This window comes from Rhipicephalus microplus, chromosome 7 (assembly GCF_043290135.1).
Source record: "Rhipicephalus microplus isolate Deutch F79 chromosome 7, USDA_Rmic, whole genome shotgun sequence".
Taxonomy (NCBI): domain Eukaryota; kingdom Metazoa; phylum Arthropoda; class Arachnida; order Ixodida; family Ixodidae; genus Rhipicephalus; species Rhipicephalus microplus.
The window spans coordinates 47434785-47451196 of record NC_134706.1 but is presented as its reverse complement, the minus strand read 5'-3'; positions in this window follow the sequence as shown (position 1 = coordinate 47451196).

Genomic DNA, 16412 nt, shown 5'->3' with positions numbered 1-16412 from the left:
GTCGACACGCTGCTAAAACTGTAGAACAATGCCAGTGAAGAACGGTGACCGGCCAAAGATCAACTATTATTCTTCCTATCTTCCACATGATGGTCAGCCTCGGCCAACGCCTTAGGAGGCGTTGCCTCGTCAAACTATGCCTGGAACGTCGCTCTCTTTTCAATTGGGGCCTCCTGCCAGCACGTAATCTTGGAGGCCATGCCTTCTGCCTTGTGTTGCGACCGGCCACCACATGAGAGCGCTCGCCTCCGCACCGCTCGGTCACGTGACATTACCATACCGCTCTGTCACGTGACATGATGGCTGCGCAAAGGCAACTGTGAAAGCATTGCTGTGTTCGCAGGGAGCAGCCGTCAGAGACGCTGGCCTTCGTACCGAAGGAGGAGAGTAAAATCAGTGGGTTTGGCAGCGCGTTCGCGGCTCACGTCTCAGGCACAATTTTTTTAGGAGCCGTTAATTGATGTTAACAGCTCATTTAGGGACGGCACACTGCTCTCCCGTAGTGGATTACGAACTACTCCAACTCCTTGAACACTTTTTAAACACCATGACACTCCCCTTATACTTTTCTTAGAAGCTGACTACAACAGGGCACAAGCTACGATGTGTAAGTAAACCCTTGCGCAGCGAACCATAGTTCATAGCGAAACATGTGGCTCTAGTTCACTAGCTACGCCAGCGATGTAGGAATGCGTGAAGATGCCAGCAGCTCTAAAATGAAGAGCTCTGCTACCGCTGAGCGCGTAAATCCATGCCTTGTAGGCGTCACGTTGCGCGACATTTTTTTCTTAGTGCTTTTATGAGCAGAACAATTTTTTGTTTACACTTTGGACAAACGTGATAACGCGTAACACAGATTCCCACATAAATAATAAGATTTTTGCAGCTGGTGACGAACTCTCAGCTGTAGTAAAGCATGGTTCCGTCGTTACTTACTGCTCATAAATGTGTCTCAAACAATGCCGTGTGTTGCTACATTGCTGGTTATTCTCACCAGCAACTACTGACAGGGTCCATCATACACTCGTCACCTAAGACGACACGCCGGCGAAAACCTGATGCTCCTTCTTCCTCTCCTTTAGTGTGTTGGTCTTCGCCCGCGTTGCTCCGAACGCTTTCTGACCCTACTGTGGTTCTAGCACTGCCTCCAAGATTTGGAGGCGTATCACGCTTCCTGCGCATCACCTCTTCTTGCAATGCACCTGTGATAGACCCCATTTCAACGAATCGATGATGTCATGCGATGACGCAGTCATGTCGTGTCTCATTAACATCATGGTGATGTCACAAATTGGGAATTCTGGGACGGTATAGTGACCTTATATGGAGTATGTGACTGCATGTTTAGCAGTGCTGTGTTATGTGCTGTTTGCTTTCTTTTCTATTTTTTACTCTCCCTTTTTCAATTTCAATCTTCCCCTTACCGTTCCCACGTGTAGGGCTAGCAAACTGGCTTTTCTGGAATGGTTGACCTCCCCACCTTTCCTTCTCTACGATTTATCATGTCTTATAGGTGTCGTCATGACCTGATGGTGACTTTTGCGTCACTCGCATTGACACCGATGCCGCGGGACACCGAAGACCAAAACTCACGTTTCCTAAGGCATCTAGGGCACTCGCCTTAATAACGTTGGGCAGCCACCGCTAGCTGTGTTCAGTCGGAGTGATTTCTTGTTCAGGAAACTGAACAAGGTCTCTGGGCGCAACTAAATGGTAAGCGACTGTCGCTGAGAGGGTAAGAGAACGAAAGGGAGCGAGAGCAAGCGAGCGAGTGCGGTTGTTGAAGCGAGAGGCCGGGTCCTAAAAAGTCCCGGGCAAGCCGGGGCGGGCTCCAGGACCAGTTGCTATTTTTGGCCCGGGGCTCGCCTGCCAACGCGCTAGCGAGTTCAAGCCGCCGAGGTGGTGCCGGGGAAGAAGGAGGTGGCAGGAGGAGAAGAAAGGAGGTTTCGGGAGCTTGGACCCGGGGTTTTTGCGAGACACCAGCAGGACCCCGGCGTGAGTCGGGGGACGACTCATCGATCCGGCAGTGCGTGGACGCGGTGATGGAGAGTGAAATAAGGAGAGAGAAAATGGGGGGGGGGTTAGAGCATGCAAGGTTTGCGAAAGCAAGAGAATCGGACAAAGCATGTGGTGTCGGCCAGCCGTTGTCACTGTCGGCAACCAGCGCACTGCGGACGACTGCTTGATCGTTTTCGTCGTTTGTGCGCACCTCGAGGGTACAGTGCATTGTCACCTAGTTTTCCACTCATACCTGTACTTGCATCCTAATGAGGGCGAAAGTCTTTGGTGCCCCTGTAATCGCGAGTAGTAACAGTCGCTGGTTTCAGGGTCAGCACAAGTCACGCAGAAAAATCATGATGTGACTTGATTGTGTGGCGTCTTTGTGAAGTCAAAAGACGCCCAATTCGTTGATGGCATCGTGGGGTCACCATGACACTACCTTACGTGAGTGAAGCAAAGAAGCGTGAACTTCGGGGATAGTTTTCTTTTTCGTAGACACAATATTGATAAAAACTAACATGCAATGACGCAGAAGAGAGTACACGGGATGTTAGCAGAAATATTTGTAATGCAAATATGAAGAAAGTAAAGTTGACGAAAAGACAACTTACCCCTAGCAGTCACCGAACCTGTGACCAGCGGTGGTCAGTTATTCCTGTCTTGTCCTCTTCCGCACAAACTCTTCTTATACATGCAACCTTTCTTCTAAAACTCAAATCTCTCAAACGACCGGCGCGTCTGCGTGATATCGCAGAAGCAAGGACAGTGCTTGAACACCTGATTCGTGGCGGGAGTTCGTTAGAAGCACGCGTTTGCTTGGAACGTTCAAGCATGTCATTCGTCGCGTCATTGCTGCGAAAGCCTTACCTGGCCTTTTCAACTCCTGACACTAATTCCGCCGTGCTAATAAATCATTGATTAAGACGCCTACGTACTGCACGGCTTGGTAAAGGTGAATAAATGGCTTATTGGAGGCAACAGTATGAATACTTTGCCACAACACTCTGGTTTCGTATCGTTGTGAGCGCATGCACAAAGCGTTTGTGAGATTGTTGTGAAAGCTTTGAAGACCCCCCAGCAGTAACAGGAGAAGAAGAAGAAGAAAAAAACTTTAGATAGATAGACAGATAGATAGATGGATAGATAGATGGATAGATAGATGGATAGATAGATAGATAGATAGATAGATGGACAGATAGATAGATAGATAGATAGATAGATAGATAGATAGATAGATAAATAGATAGATAGAAAGATAGACTTTACGTGCAATCGAGACTCTTGTGCGACTTGGACGTGTGGTTGGTGAAAAACCTTGACCTCAGTAGCTTAACGTGTTACCTGCTAAGCTACCTTCGTGTAATGAATGCAACTCACTGGTGTTGATATAAGCATATATAGTATCATGCGTAGAAAGTCCGCGGTTCACTTGTACTTGACTATAAAAATTATGACAGCAAAATAAGATCGGAGAAGGTCACAGTAGTAGAACTAGATTTCCGTTCTCCGCAATATCCGCGTAAGCCACACAGAGCAGTCATTGAGGTATGAGTATGGAACAAATGCGGTGTTGTAGGAAAAAAAAAACATTTTATTTCAAGAGAAGTACGTATTAGTTCAGAAAAACTGAGACCACAAATTTCACTGATTCAATTCAAAGTTTGTTTCTAACGCGGCACATTGTTTCTCCGAGCGAAGCATTGTTTCATCGCAAGAGTGGTCCTTGCTGCGCATCAACGAACGGTAAAGCAAAACAAAAGGGATTGTATAGGGTAACGGCTCTGAATGCGTACTTCGCTGGCAACGCGTGGTTGGATATTCTCGTTGGACGGAATGCCGAAGCAGGAGAATTAGGGATTAGTAGGGATTCCACGTATGCTGATGAGAATTAGGAAGTGAGTAGTGCGAAAGTTCAATGCTTTCTTTCTATTCCTGTCGACTCTTGGTATACTTTTGGGTTATTTTGTGCTGCGTCCAGCTTCGCGGGAGTTTCGGTTCTGTTGTGCTTCTTCGAGGCATACATTGAGAGTTCGGAGTAATCCGGAAGCACAGTGTCGCAATCACAACACAAGCTGATCTTCCTTAATCCAGAGTTGTCCACTCCGATACTTCTATCGTAAAATTGGGTCGTAGGAACATGAGACTTTGTCGTCGCTAAGTATAAAATGCCCGACACTATTATTTTTGTTGTTGTTTCATTTGTCCTCAAGGATTCTATTTTGTTTGGTTCAGGTAACTTTTATTAAAATATCAGCTGGTGCGTTTTAGAATAAATTTTGGTTATGAGGAAACACGCCGCAAATAAAAATGTGCTTTCTTTCAAGCTTAATTCTGGTTTCTTTTTAAAAATAAAAACTCAGCCAGATTAGTCACCCGCCTTCGTAGTTTGCAGTGGTGGGAATGTGGTAGTGCCGAGTCCAAAATCAGAGGCCTACCCTAGCAGATGCATTGGGAACGTAGCACGGAATGTTAATACAAGCATGAACTTATCAGTAGGTAAACGTTCTTTTTCAGACTCCTTGTTGACCACTTGAACAACAGGTGTGATTGTTGTTTAAGGTGATACTGGCAATAGAAAGCTAAGATGACCTGATGTTATGTGAACTTAGATGAATGGTGACACCGCGTCTAAAGCCCGTTATATTATTTTTGCTGGGGGCCTTCGATTGAGACGTATGGATTCAGTATCCCTGACTATAAAAACAATATCGAACGTTCTAAATTATGCAACTTAAAACCAAATAAAACAGAGTGTTTGGAAGACACTCAAAGCAAGTTCCTTAACAAAACCGCCTTCATATACAGGGTGTCTCACGTAACCTTCGCCGGAATTAAAAATTTTGCTGGAACACGTAACTATGACGCGACCGATTGCACGTTGCTCACTGTTGTCTGGAGTTAGACTATCTTTTGTGTTATCAAGTATTATTTATTTGATATGTTGATTTAACTAACTTTTCAAGAAAGGAACATAGATCAATAAATTCAATGAGAAAGTTGTGGATCTGTTTGAAAAACGTCCGAATAGATAGTATTGAACTTTATATCTGTTAAGTATTAGTGTTTTCTACTATAAGTACAAATATCCGCGAAACACAAGAAATACCACGTGACAAACCTGCTCATGCACCAGTCCGCACAATGATTCTAGTGTTCCCTAACGTTCCACGTACGAATGACCATACCATTTGTCCCATTGTGCTGCCTCGGCAGGTCCGCAGCGATGGTGGTGGGTTTACGATGAACAAACACGTTTTGCTATCGGACACAAAAATGATAACCGCTGTGACTGCTTATCGCTGTCATGAACCGTTGCGAGAGAAGCGTGTCGTTCGTACGCGGAACGTTAGAGAGCACCAGAATCATCGTGCGCACTGACGCGCGAGCGGGTTTGTCACGTGGTATTTTTTTTGTATTCTGCGGGCATTTGCAGTTAGCAGAAAAACACTGATACGTACCATATATAATGTTCAAAACTATCTGTTTGAACGTTTTGCTAACCGATCTATAACTTTCTCTTTGAAATTTTTTATTCATCTTCGTTCCTTCAAAGGTTGATTAATGGAACAGATCTATTCAAACAATATTTGATAACACAAAACAATGCGCAACATGCATGTGGTCGCGTCGTAATAACGTGTTCTGGCATATTTTTTAACTCTGGCTAAAGTTACGTGAGACAGCCTGTGTATGCGAGTAACCCACCATGCTGGTCGTGCAGTTGCAGTGCTCCACTGCGGACTCGAAGGTCACGTGAACAAACATCAGTGGCCAAGATCGCACCTTGAAGAAGACGAAATGTTCGAGGTACGTGTACCTAAATCTATGTGAACGCTAATGTAGCTTAAGTGGTCACCATTTCTGGAGTCTTCCACTGTGGCATCCTTTGTAATCATATCGTGGTTTTCGGACCTAAAACCTCAACCATTCTTACCTTTATTGTTACACTTACAAGTCACCGCTGTTCAAGCACAACTTGAATTTGCAGTCTACGTGTCTTACCTCGATCCTGCATGCCTTCGAAAAGCCCCAATGAACGGCGCCATTTCAACTTGCCCAATCAGCACCCTTCGCGATTTATTGCTCTTTTTTTAAGGCTAACATACTCGACAGAACAAAACAAGACGCAACATGTGCCATTAGTTTCAGTAATACTTGAAAAACATAGGAAGGTATTTAATTGTGAATTCTAATTTGAATTTATTCACATAAACAACTCACGAAAAGAAGTAGTGGGAGAAATGCGTCTGAACATTAAGCCTAAGATCTAGTTGGTAGTTATTCAAAAGTAATCACAAAATGGCGAACGTGACGTATCAAAAATAAAGAACAGAAACGAATTGATTGATATGTGGGGTTTAACGTCTCAAAACCACCATTTGATTATGAGAGATGCCGTAGTGGAGGGCTCCGGAAATTTTGACCACCTGGGGTTCTTGAACGTGCACCCAAATCTGAGCACACGGGCCTACAACATTTCCGCCTCCATCGGAAATGCAGCCGCCGCAGCCGGGATTCGAACCCGCGCCCTGCGGGTTAGCAGCCGAGTACCTTACCCACTAGACCACCGCGGCGGGGCGAACATAAACGAAGAAATTTTATTAACGCTAAAATGCTTGCAAATCTAATTGTAACACTACGTATGTATTGAGCTTCACAGCTAATCATAGATACGGGCGAAAAAAATAGAACAAATGAAACTAACTAAAGGCTAAGGTAAAGACAGCTCTAGCCAAAATGGCATGAAGGAAAAAAAACACCAATCCAAGAAATCCAAAAAAGAAAAAAGGAAAACGGAAATCTGGGGACCCTTAAGGTTCGCCTTCATGAGTTGAACGTGATAGCGGTATTCTCCTGCTCTTGCGCACTACAAAAACTTAGTTTATGAAATCTTTTCAAACTTCCTATGCGCCCTCTACGTTACCTTAAGGGTGCAGTAAGAGTGTGCCTTTTGTAGTAGGTGAATGGCTTGAAATTAAAATGTCATTATGATAATCCCATGTTCAGACGCCCGATGGCAATTTAGGCTTGTACCACGCATTATTGCGGCAATATTTTGTGTTGTATTGTGAAGCACGTATACAAGACGCGTGTGTTTGTAAAACATGAAAGTTGCTTTCACTGCGTTTCCGAGCAGGGGAAGTTGTTTTCACTGTATTCACGAGCAGAGGCATGGCTTATGGACCGCTGCAGTTCCACTCGGACTGGTATACAGAGTTCATGAAGTGTGCTTCTCAAGTGCCTTAGTGGACAGAGTGTTGTACGGGATTTGTTTTGCAACATGTGCCTACTTAAACCCCATTTCTAATAAATACCATCGAAGGAAAAAAAGAGAGGCGTGGTGTTACGGTCGAACACCCGCACACAAACGACCCGGTTTTGATTCTCACACAGACCAAAAATGTTTATCGTTCAGTTTATTTTTTCGCATGCATCCTTCAATATTTTTCGGTCGCGGAAAGATGCTCGATTTTTTGCTCACAACCAGCGACACTGACACCGACGCTGACGCTAACGCCGGAATTTCTGCGAAACGAGCCTTTTAAAGCCATAGCGCTAATAAGAAAGGAATAAACTTAACCTAAAGTGATATGTGCTCTTATGCTTTCCGGCGTATGAGGATACCTCTGATGGGAGTGTCGAATGCGCACAGGATGACCTCTCATGACTGTGATACCAGAGCTAGAGTCCGTAAAGATATCTTTACATGCACCTACATACAACACGACCTCGACAAATGTTCATAGACAAGATGATCAAATACTAAGGCCTGTTGGTGCTCTTGTGTGTCATTAGTATTTTCGCGCCAAAAAAAGTCACAGCTTTGCCGCAAAGGTGAAGCAATGAACGCAATAGCAATGAATTGGAAGGCCACGCGCAGAATCGCAAGTTAGTGGAAACATGCCCCGCTTTTCTCACGCACAATTAACGCACGAAACGTACTCACAGGTACAGTTGAACGCGAATAAGCGTCTCAGTTGTTGTTTCACTGTGTCTGAAAAGTGCGCTCTTTTCACAAACTGAGGCTGTGCAATGATTGCAGTGACCTTTGTGCGCCCGGTAACTACAACAGAATCGTTCCGGCGAAATCCAAAGGCAAGCCAAAACGTACGATCCTGCCCGCTGCCAGATGGGTGTGCGATCGAGCGTACACCCCCTTATTCTCTGCGCGGGGCAAAGTAGAGCCGTCAGCACCTTTAACACGGACAGTTCTATGCGTGGCCAGGGCTAGTTTGAGTGATGCCAGCCGCGAAGTACTGGTGCTTTTGTCGAGATAATACCTCGGTAGGCTTGGATAGTATGTCGGCATGTATGGTTAGCATCTTGGCAAAAGAACCCAAAGGTACGTGGTGTCAGCGTCAATCAAACTGCTGCAGGACACGCGGTGGAGCGTTCGTGTTAAAGGTGCTGACATACGCGTGGGAGATAAGCGCACGCCGCCACGTCGGGACTATGTGACGACACGCGCCTATTGCGCCATCTTACTGGTAATGCTGTAAACACTCGTCATCGTTCACCTCGTAAATATACTGTGATTTTTTTTCTTTCCCGCGTTTTCATATATTGGTGAGTGACGCCCATGCCGGAGTCGACAAAATCCAACTGATAGTGTCCGTATAATTGCTATCGCAATAAAAACGCAAAGCCACAAATCTGTACAAACTGGTCCTCCTATCTACGCTCTTAAGATATGTGTATCTTGGAGCAAACCATTATAGCTGCAGTTAAGAAAAAAATTTATAAAAATATACGGTACCTCATAAGACGAACTTATAGAGAAGTTAAGTTATATATAGAGGTATATATAGAGTTAACTTAAAGATATATATAGAGAAGTTAAGTTATAGAGAAGTTAATCATGGTTTTGGAACGTTACACCCCCCATATCAATCAATCAAAACCATTGAAAAAAAGCAGGCATGTTCGACAGATCAATGCACTCTCTTTTGTGTGCGTATTACGTATGCGTATTTTTGAGCTTCTCCCGTTTCTCACGCAATATTTTTCCTTAAGTAGGTTTCCCCAAGACGCCCCGCCCCCTTCAAGTTCCGGGTACCAAAGAAGCCGAATGCGGCATCGCAACCCTCTATTGAAGAAGCTATTTTCTTCGAAAGAAATAGAACGAAAAAGAAAGAGAACTGCCATTCAATGATACATACTGCAAGAACTTCCTCGGAAGCGCGTAACAGGTAACTCGATTTTTTCACAATTCTCCAGTACATGCTTCAATACGGAAGAGGCCCGTCGCACATGTTCTGGGCCATCACAGTATTTGTTTTTTTTTCTTTCGGTCTCGGCTATCGATGGCACGTGGGTGGCGTTTAAAATGGAGGGATATCATCAAAGTAGATTCTGGGAAGGCACACAGCTGCCCCCGAGATAGAGGTCTCTCTCATTCTCTCGATTCAGAACTCTTTGACCCATGGTGCAAAACAAAAAGTAAGTTAGCACGAAAATGGCAGTTCCCGGTGTGTTTCTTGATATTTCTTTTTTTGTCTTTTTAAAACCTCAGTTTAACTCATTCAGCTGCGCCATATTGTTCTCGAAATAGTTTCTATTCTGGTAGCGCGCCGCTTGAAGCGGTTTGCGACCCTTATATTCTTTCATTATCATTCTTTGGGGCTTTATGAACGAATTAGTCACAATATTCACACACTTTTCGCGAAGCGTTCCTATTGTGACGCTCTGCATACCATACAGGGCCCGCGCAAGAATATGTGCACGATGAAGCCCGCGCTGTTGGCTTTGAACCTCATTCTGTAGGCCGATCATCCGAAATCATGATTTATGTTGCGTGGTGTTTATGGCGCATTGCGCAATCGTTTCCGTTCTTCTTACGACGACAATAAATATATGCACGTGCGCCATTAAACTTGGCCTTTGGGACGGGAGCAGAAAACTGCTATTAAATGAGGTTTTCGTGGCAAAACTAAGGTGTTATTCTGAAGCACGTAGTGAAGGACTCCGAGAGTTTTTGCCGTTCAGTGTTTTTTACCGTGCCATGAGTCTTTTAGGTGCACGTGTTTCGGGAATTTCACCCAGAGCCGGCTGTGACGGCCGAGATTCCATCCCTCGAGCTTCGCAACAGCAGTTCAGCAATACGAAGTATAGACCGCCATGAACGCTCAATCACGACTTTAACTAGCAGCCTAAGCACCACAGTCGGCGATTACACGATGGATATGCCTTTTTCTGCCATGGAGCTCAGAGCAGCACTAGCTTTGTGTGGACGCACGTCGGCACCAGGGCCCCATAGAATTTCTTATAGGGCCTTGTGTCATCTGGGTAAACGCACGGGAATCCTTCTTTTGGAGTTGTACAACAAATCCTGGCAAGATGGAACGCTCCCGACAAGCTGGAAGACAAATCGCCTAGTTCCACTTCTGAAGCCAGGCAAGTCACCGTTGGAGCTCTCATCTTATCGTCCGATTGCATTGGCCAGTTGTGTAGGCAAAGTTATGGGGAGGATGATCCTAGGACACCTGGAGTGGTACTTGGAGTGTAACAACATCTACCCATATGCCATGGCAGGATTTCGGCGTGGTCGATCATCGATTGACAACGTAGTCGACCTGGTCACTTACGTTCAACACGAGAAAGCCCGTAAGCGTCTCTGCGCATCTTTGTTCTTAGACGTCAAAGGGGCGTATGACAACGTTACGCATGAAGCTGTTCTCACCACTCTCGAAGATGTCGGAATAGGTGGTCGGATGTATCGCTGGATACGTAGTTATTTGTCAATGCGATGCTTCTTTGTGAGCACTGAAGACGGTCTAACTACTCCACATTACAGCCACCGTGGCGTCCCCCAGGATGGCGTACTCCGCCCTGTGCTGCTCAATCTTACGTTAATTGCTCTCACTGAGCATCTGCCAAGCACGGTCAGGCTATCAATGTACGCTGGTGATATCTGCGTTTGGGCATCGGCTGTAACACACCTGCAGTTACGAGGGAGAATTCAAAAAGCTGCGATTTAAACATTACACTACCTCCGAAATCGAGGCTTGGAAATTTCTTCCATAAATGCGCCCTCGTAGCTTTTACACGAAGGCCTATGGATAAGTACACTATAAGCATCAATGGTCAAACTGTACCATACGTTCGATCGCACAAGTTTTCGGGCGTCATAATTGACAGGAATCTTTCATAGAGCGATCACGTTTCGTACATAAAGAAGCGGTTAATGGACATCTGTAATATACTGAAGTTCTTTGCAGGGAAGACTTGGGAATGTCTCCCAGTGCAATGCTACAGCTGTACAGAGTACTTTTTCTCGGTTTCCTGCGGTACAGTTTACCGGCATTGACCAATGCGAGCAAAACCAGCCTTCGAACGTTACAGAGTGTTCAGTCCCAGGCACTCCGGATTTGCCTCGGCTTGCCTAGTAGTGCGTCGACAATGGCTACTATAGCTATCACCGGTGACCACCTCATCATGACACATATCGACGTTGAGGCACTCGGGACACATATAAGGCATATTGCTCGGACACCCTGCCACCACCTAGCCTCTTTACCAGCAGACAGACCACGTTCGTCATTTTGCCAAACGGTCACAACATATCGCGATTCTTTGCCAACATGCTTCACACCCGCCGCCAGGCCTTCGACTCCTCTCTGGTGCCTGACTCAGGCTAACATCAGGCTAGCTATACCTGGCATCCAGAAAAAAGCAGATATTTCGTCACCTGCTCTTAGACAGCTTACTCTGCTCTTGTTATACGAGCTGTATCAAGGCTGTATACACGTATACACCGACGGCTCTGCTTTACAGAAGAGTTCAACGGCACCAATTGTTATACCGATGAAAGACACGACAAGAAAATTCAAGACCTCCCACCTTTCGACATTAACAGGAGCAGAGCACACAGCTCTTCGTGCCGCATTGCAATTCATCAGCGATCAACAGCTACAAAAATGGACAATTTTCAGTGACTCAAAGGCGGCACTGCAATCCCTTCTATCACCTTTACGCCACGGCCCGTACGAACAGCTGGTATTTGAGATTGCAGAAAAGACTCACCAGTTCATTGAGAAAAGACATGAAATAGCCTTTCAATGGCTTATACGTCATTGTGGAATAATTGGCAATGAACTGGCCGATCTAGCTGCCCATTCTGCCCATACTGAAAGCGATGAAATATCAATTCCGCTTTCCAGAACTGACGCTGCACGGAAACTCCGCATGCTTGCTCGCAAGCGCACCACGTCACAATGGAACGAGTCACATTTCATCCATGCACAGTTAGGTACTCTACACCCGACTCTCAGTCTTCGAATTCCTCCGGAATAACGCCGACGAGACGCTACTATGCTGTGCAGATTATGGTTGGGCGTCGCAGTTACCAATGCGTACGCGTTCCGCATAGGAATGGCTGACACTGCTGCATGCGTCCATTGTGGCAGTGATGAAACAACTTGACACATTCTGTGTGAATGCCCACAATACTGCTCGCAGAGACAGTCACTATGCAATGCACTAGATGAACTGGACAACCAGCCACTTTCGGAAGAAAGAATCCTACGCTGCCGACAGGACTTTATATCGCAGAAGAAGGCTGTAAAGGCACTCCTGCACTTCTTGCGTTCAACCGGCCTGTCCAAACGACTGTGATCGGAACTTCCTGAATGTGTGCGCATGTGGTTTTTTTTTCTAATTTATTTTATATCTCTCTACATCTGTCCTCTTTCTGACACTTTTCCCCACCCCCGTACAGGGTAGCAAACCAGTTCGTCTAGGTTAACCTCGCTGTCTCTTCCTTTTATTCATTTCTCTCTTTTTTTATCTACACGATGTACCCTTCACACTAGTTATGAGGTAGAGCCTCCCTGATTCACGTAATGGCAAGGGACTCATAGCTCGTGGTACCAACATGTTCGACGTAGAACAAAAAAAGAATATCGACTCAGAAAAGTAAAGATGTTTCTGTACTTAGAGGGTGAGTTCCAGGAAGTTGTCGGCCAGAGCATCCATCAGCCTTTGTACTTCTGATTGTCACTCTCAAAGAGTTTGCTCTGTGTACACAGAATATATACAGGGGATATACTATTCGAAACTAAACTAAATAAGAATACTTCTTTGGACATTCTGCTTGCTAATGCACAACAGCTTCACGCAAAATGCGGCTGCTTCACTAACTGGAACATAAGTTCTTACAGGAAATGCCATTGGGCTGCGTTAAGTTGCTACCCAACACAATTGTTGTCTCTGTCGCTGATTCAACTACAATGGGTTCATTGCTTATAGAGCAGCGTAAATAATGTGAGCAACTATACGATTGGGAAGTTACGAAAGACGCGTCCGTACTCTCCCAGCACAATTATATTTTTCGGTGCACTCGCTCTATCAATGAAAACTTAGTGAGTGTGTTTCCTAATTCTCCATTATATATAGCGTAATTATGGTGAGAACTAGGTTTGCATCACACGTACGTAGCATTACCTTCTGCTAACATTGTGTCGGAGCAACAGGCGAAATAAATGTGCGATGAACGTTTTATGAGACAGCACGGTAATACGTTCCGCTGTAGTTTAATACTTGTGATAACATCATTGCCGAGCTTTTAAGCTTTCAGTGAGGTCGCGGAGAGTTCAGAAAAATACAGTTCAGCTTCGCTTCAGTTTTTGTCACTTAGAAAACAGTTGGCCAAGCCGCGCAACTTTGTAGAGCTTACTGGCATATCTTACGAGGCTCCGTAATAGGTCAAAGCTAAGATAATGCTAAGCAAATTGTTTTAATAAGGTCATTCCTAATGAGAAACATGCTGAATTATTCTTCTCTTGCCAGAACCGTGATGACACTTTGCCAGGCAATATAGTTCTATGCTCCACACAGCCACGCGTTGCATCGCCTAACCAAACCAAGCAACTACTTGCACTTACAATGACCGACAGCCAAACCGAACACGCTTTCCAGATTTTCATTGAACTAGAAGACGTAAAAAAGATGGCGCCTTGCATAAACTAGCCCTAGTTCACCAGCTAAATATTTCATGTTTTACAAGCTAAATACTTCATCTAATCACTCTATGTTTTGCCACATGCTTCCTGAAGAATTAAGAGCAACTCAGCTGGCCGCGATAACCCAGTCAAGTGTTCTCAAACCAATTTTCAAGTGAGAGTGCTGCCATACTTCCTTGTGGCACTTTCCATACCAGCCAATTGTGTATTTAGATCACTTATACAACCGCAGCTTGAAGATAAAGCCGCTGCGCTACCTGACTTTTGCCGATCTACCTTCGGCGATGTTGGAGACAATTATGGCCTTAACGATATTATAGTTTGCCCGTACAAAACTCAGGCTGAATTTAGTTTTCGTCAGTTTTCTTTTCTGATTTCTTTCGTTAAGAATATGTTCTGCATCAGAATTGGTTGAATCTTTTAAAGCAAACAATTACAGTCGTGAGAACCCCTCCCCAATCAATGCCCCGAACGCATATTTGGAGGTTCAGTCATTTTACAATTCCTGAAAGGAGGAGGAGGAAGGAAAAAGGAAAGAGAGGGCAGTTAGCCAGTTCTTAGACCAGGTGGCTAAGCTGTTGAAATTCCCTAAACATTGACTGCATTCTCTAACAAAAAGAAAAAAAAAACTAATCATACATGAGCACAAACTGCTGTTCTTCCCTACCCCTGGTAGGTTGAAGTAGGCCCTGACTAACTCTCAACCAGCGTTGTGGCCAATTCCACCGGTAGCTATTCGTGAGGTCTCCAAGCAGCACTACGCCTACCGTTTTCCAGGACACTCTCAGGCAATAAACTTGGTCACATTTTATCGGTCTCAGTGACCAGTTAAAGAAAATTAAAATTTACCCCAACAGCTCCAGCCTCATCGCAATTCCTCTCTCAATATTAGTGTATACATCTACGCACCAACGCTCTTTTGTGTTTTATACGTTTCATTCATTTTATACCGCGGAATTTGAAGTGTCTCACTTTTGCTTTCATATGCTTTCTGAATACTTTTTTTCATATCATGGTTTTCTTTACTTGTTCGTGTTTATGTTTTTGTCGCCTCGTACCTTCATTCTGTGATAATATCAGAGAAGAATTTTGACATTTATAAATAACGTACAACGAAATATTTACGTCTCCTGGGCTCTCAGTGTGTTGCTTCTAAGTGTAAGCTTTTTTATAAATCTTTATGTTCCTACCCACTATCGGAAAACATGAGCCATTCTATAAAAGTACGACTGGCTTCGCCGATTCACTGCTGGGTAAGAGATTCATTGAAAATGATTCTTTTCTTAGATGCGATATTATATGTGCCAAATTCCTCACAAACACCTTCTTGTATAGTTCTATCGTATTGACAGAAAGTTTATAGCAATCACTCGACACATCTGCTCTTCCATTTGCGTGGAAAACAGGAAAAGTTATTTGTTTATAGAAATCTCGAAGCATAACCTCACCTGCAAATTATCGTTTCATATTAATAGCTAACACCACCTGTTTATTGCTTGAACATGTTTTTTTACTAATCTGATGATTTTTTTATTCAAACTCACTGTTACTCCATCAAAACACAGATTTCGGAAAATCGTACCTTGTTAGCATCTGATGTTTTCATTAACTCGCAAATTACTCCAGATTTTTTACCACTGATCTCTTTGTAATGGCATGTTTTAGACTTTTAAAAGGCATTATTTAAAGTAAGTCATAAACTTTTACTTTATAAACTAAACACACTAAACCTTGATCGTAACCTTGTACGATGAAATGAGTCGTTCCTTATCAACCGTTTCCAGTTCAAGACAGATGATTATCATTACTCACCACGTATTATCGTTCAGTCCGGAATGCTCCAAGGTTGTGTCTTGGGGGTCTCTTTTTCTTTTTATCTATATTAACTACCTTACTTGAGTAGTTACCTCTAATATACATTTGTTTGCCGACGAATGTGTAATTTTAGACAAATAACTTGACCGCGTGATATATCCACTCTTCAGTTCGATCTAGATAACGCTTGCTACTGGTGTCATCTGGGGAGAATGGAGCTAAACATTACCAAGAATAAGTTTACGAGAATATCTAGATCGAGTAGTAACCTACCCGTATACCATCCGAATAATATTTCATTACAAACTAGGAATGCATATAAATACTTGAGTGTGCGTATAATATCTACCCTAACATAGAATAAACAAGTCAAATACATAACTAATCAAGCGAATCATTTGCTGGGTTGTTTGCGCCGTAAGCTTTGTCGCGCTCCATCATCATAAAAGCTGCTACTTTATAAAAGATTGATAAGGCAAGATCGAGAGCACTCTTCAATTATAATGGACCCCTATCAACACAACCTTATTTAATTCAATGAACTAATGCAAAATAGCTCGTGCCGATATATTCTATGGAACAACAACCGAACATCGAGCGCATCTTTAATTAAATCACGTCCGAATCTCGAATCAC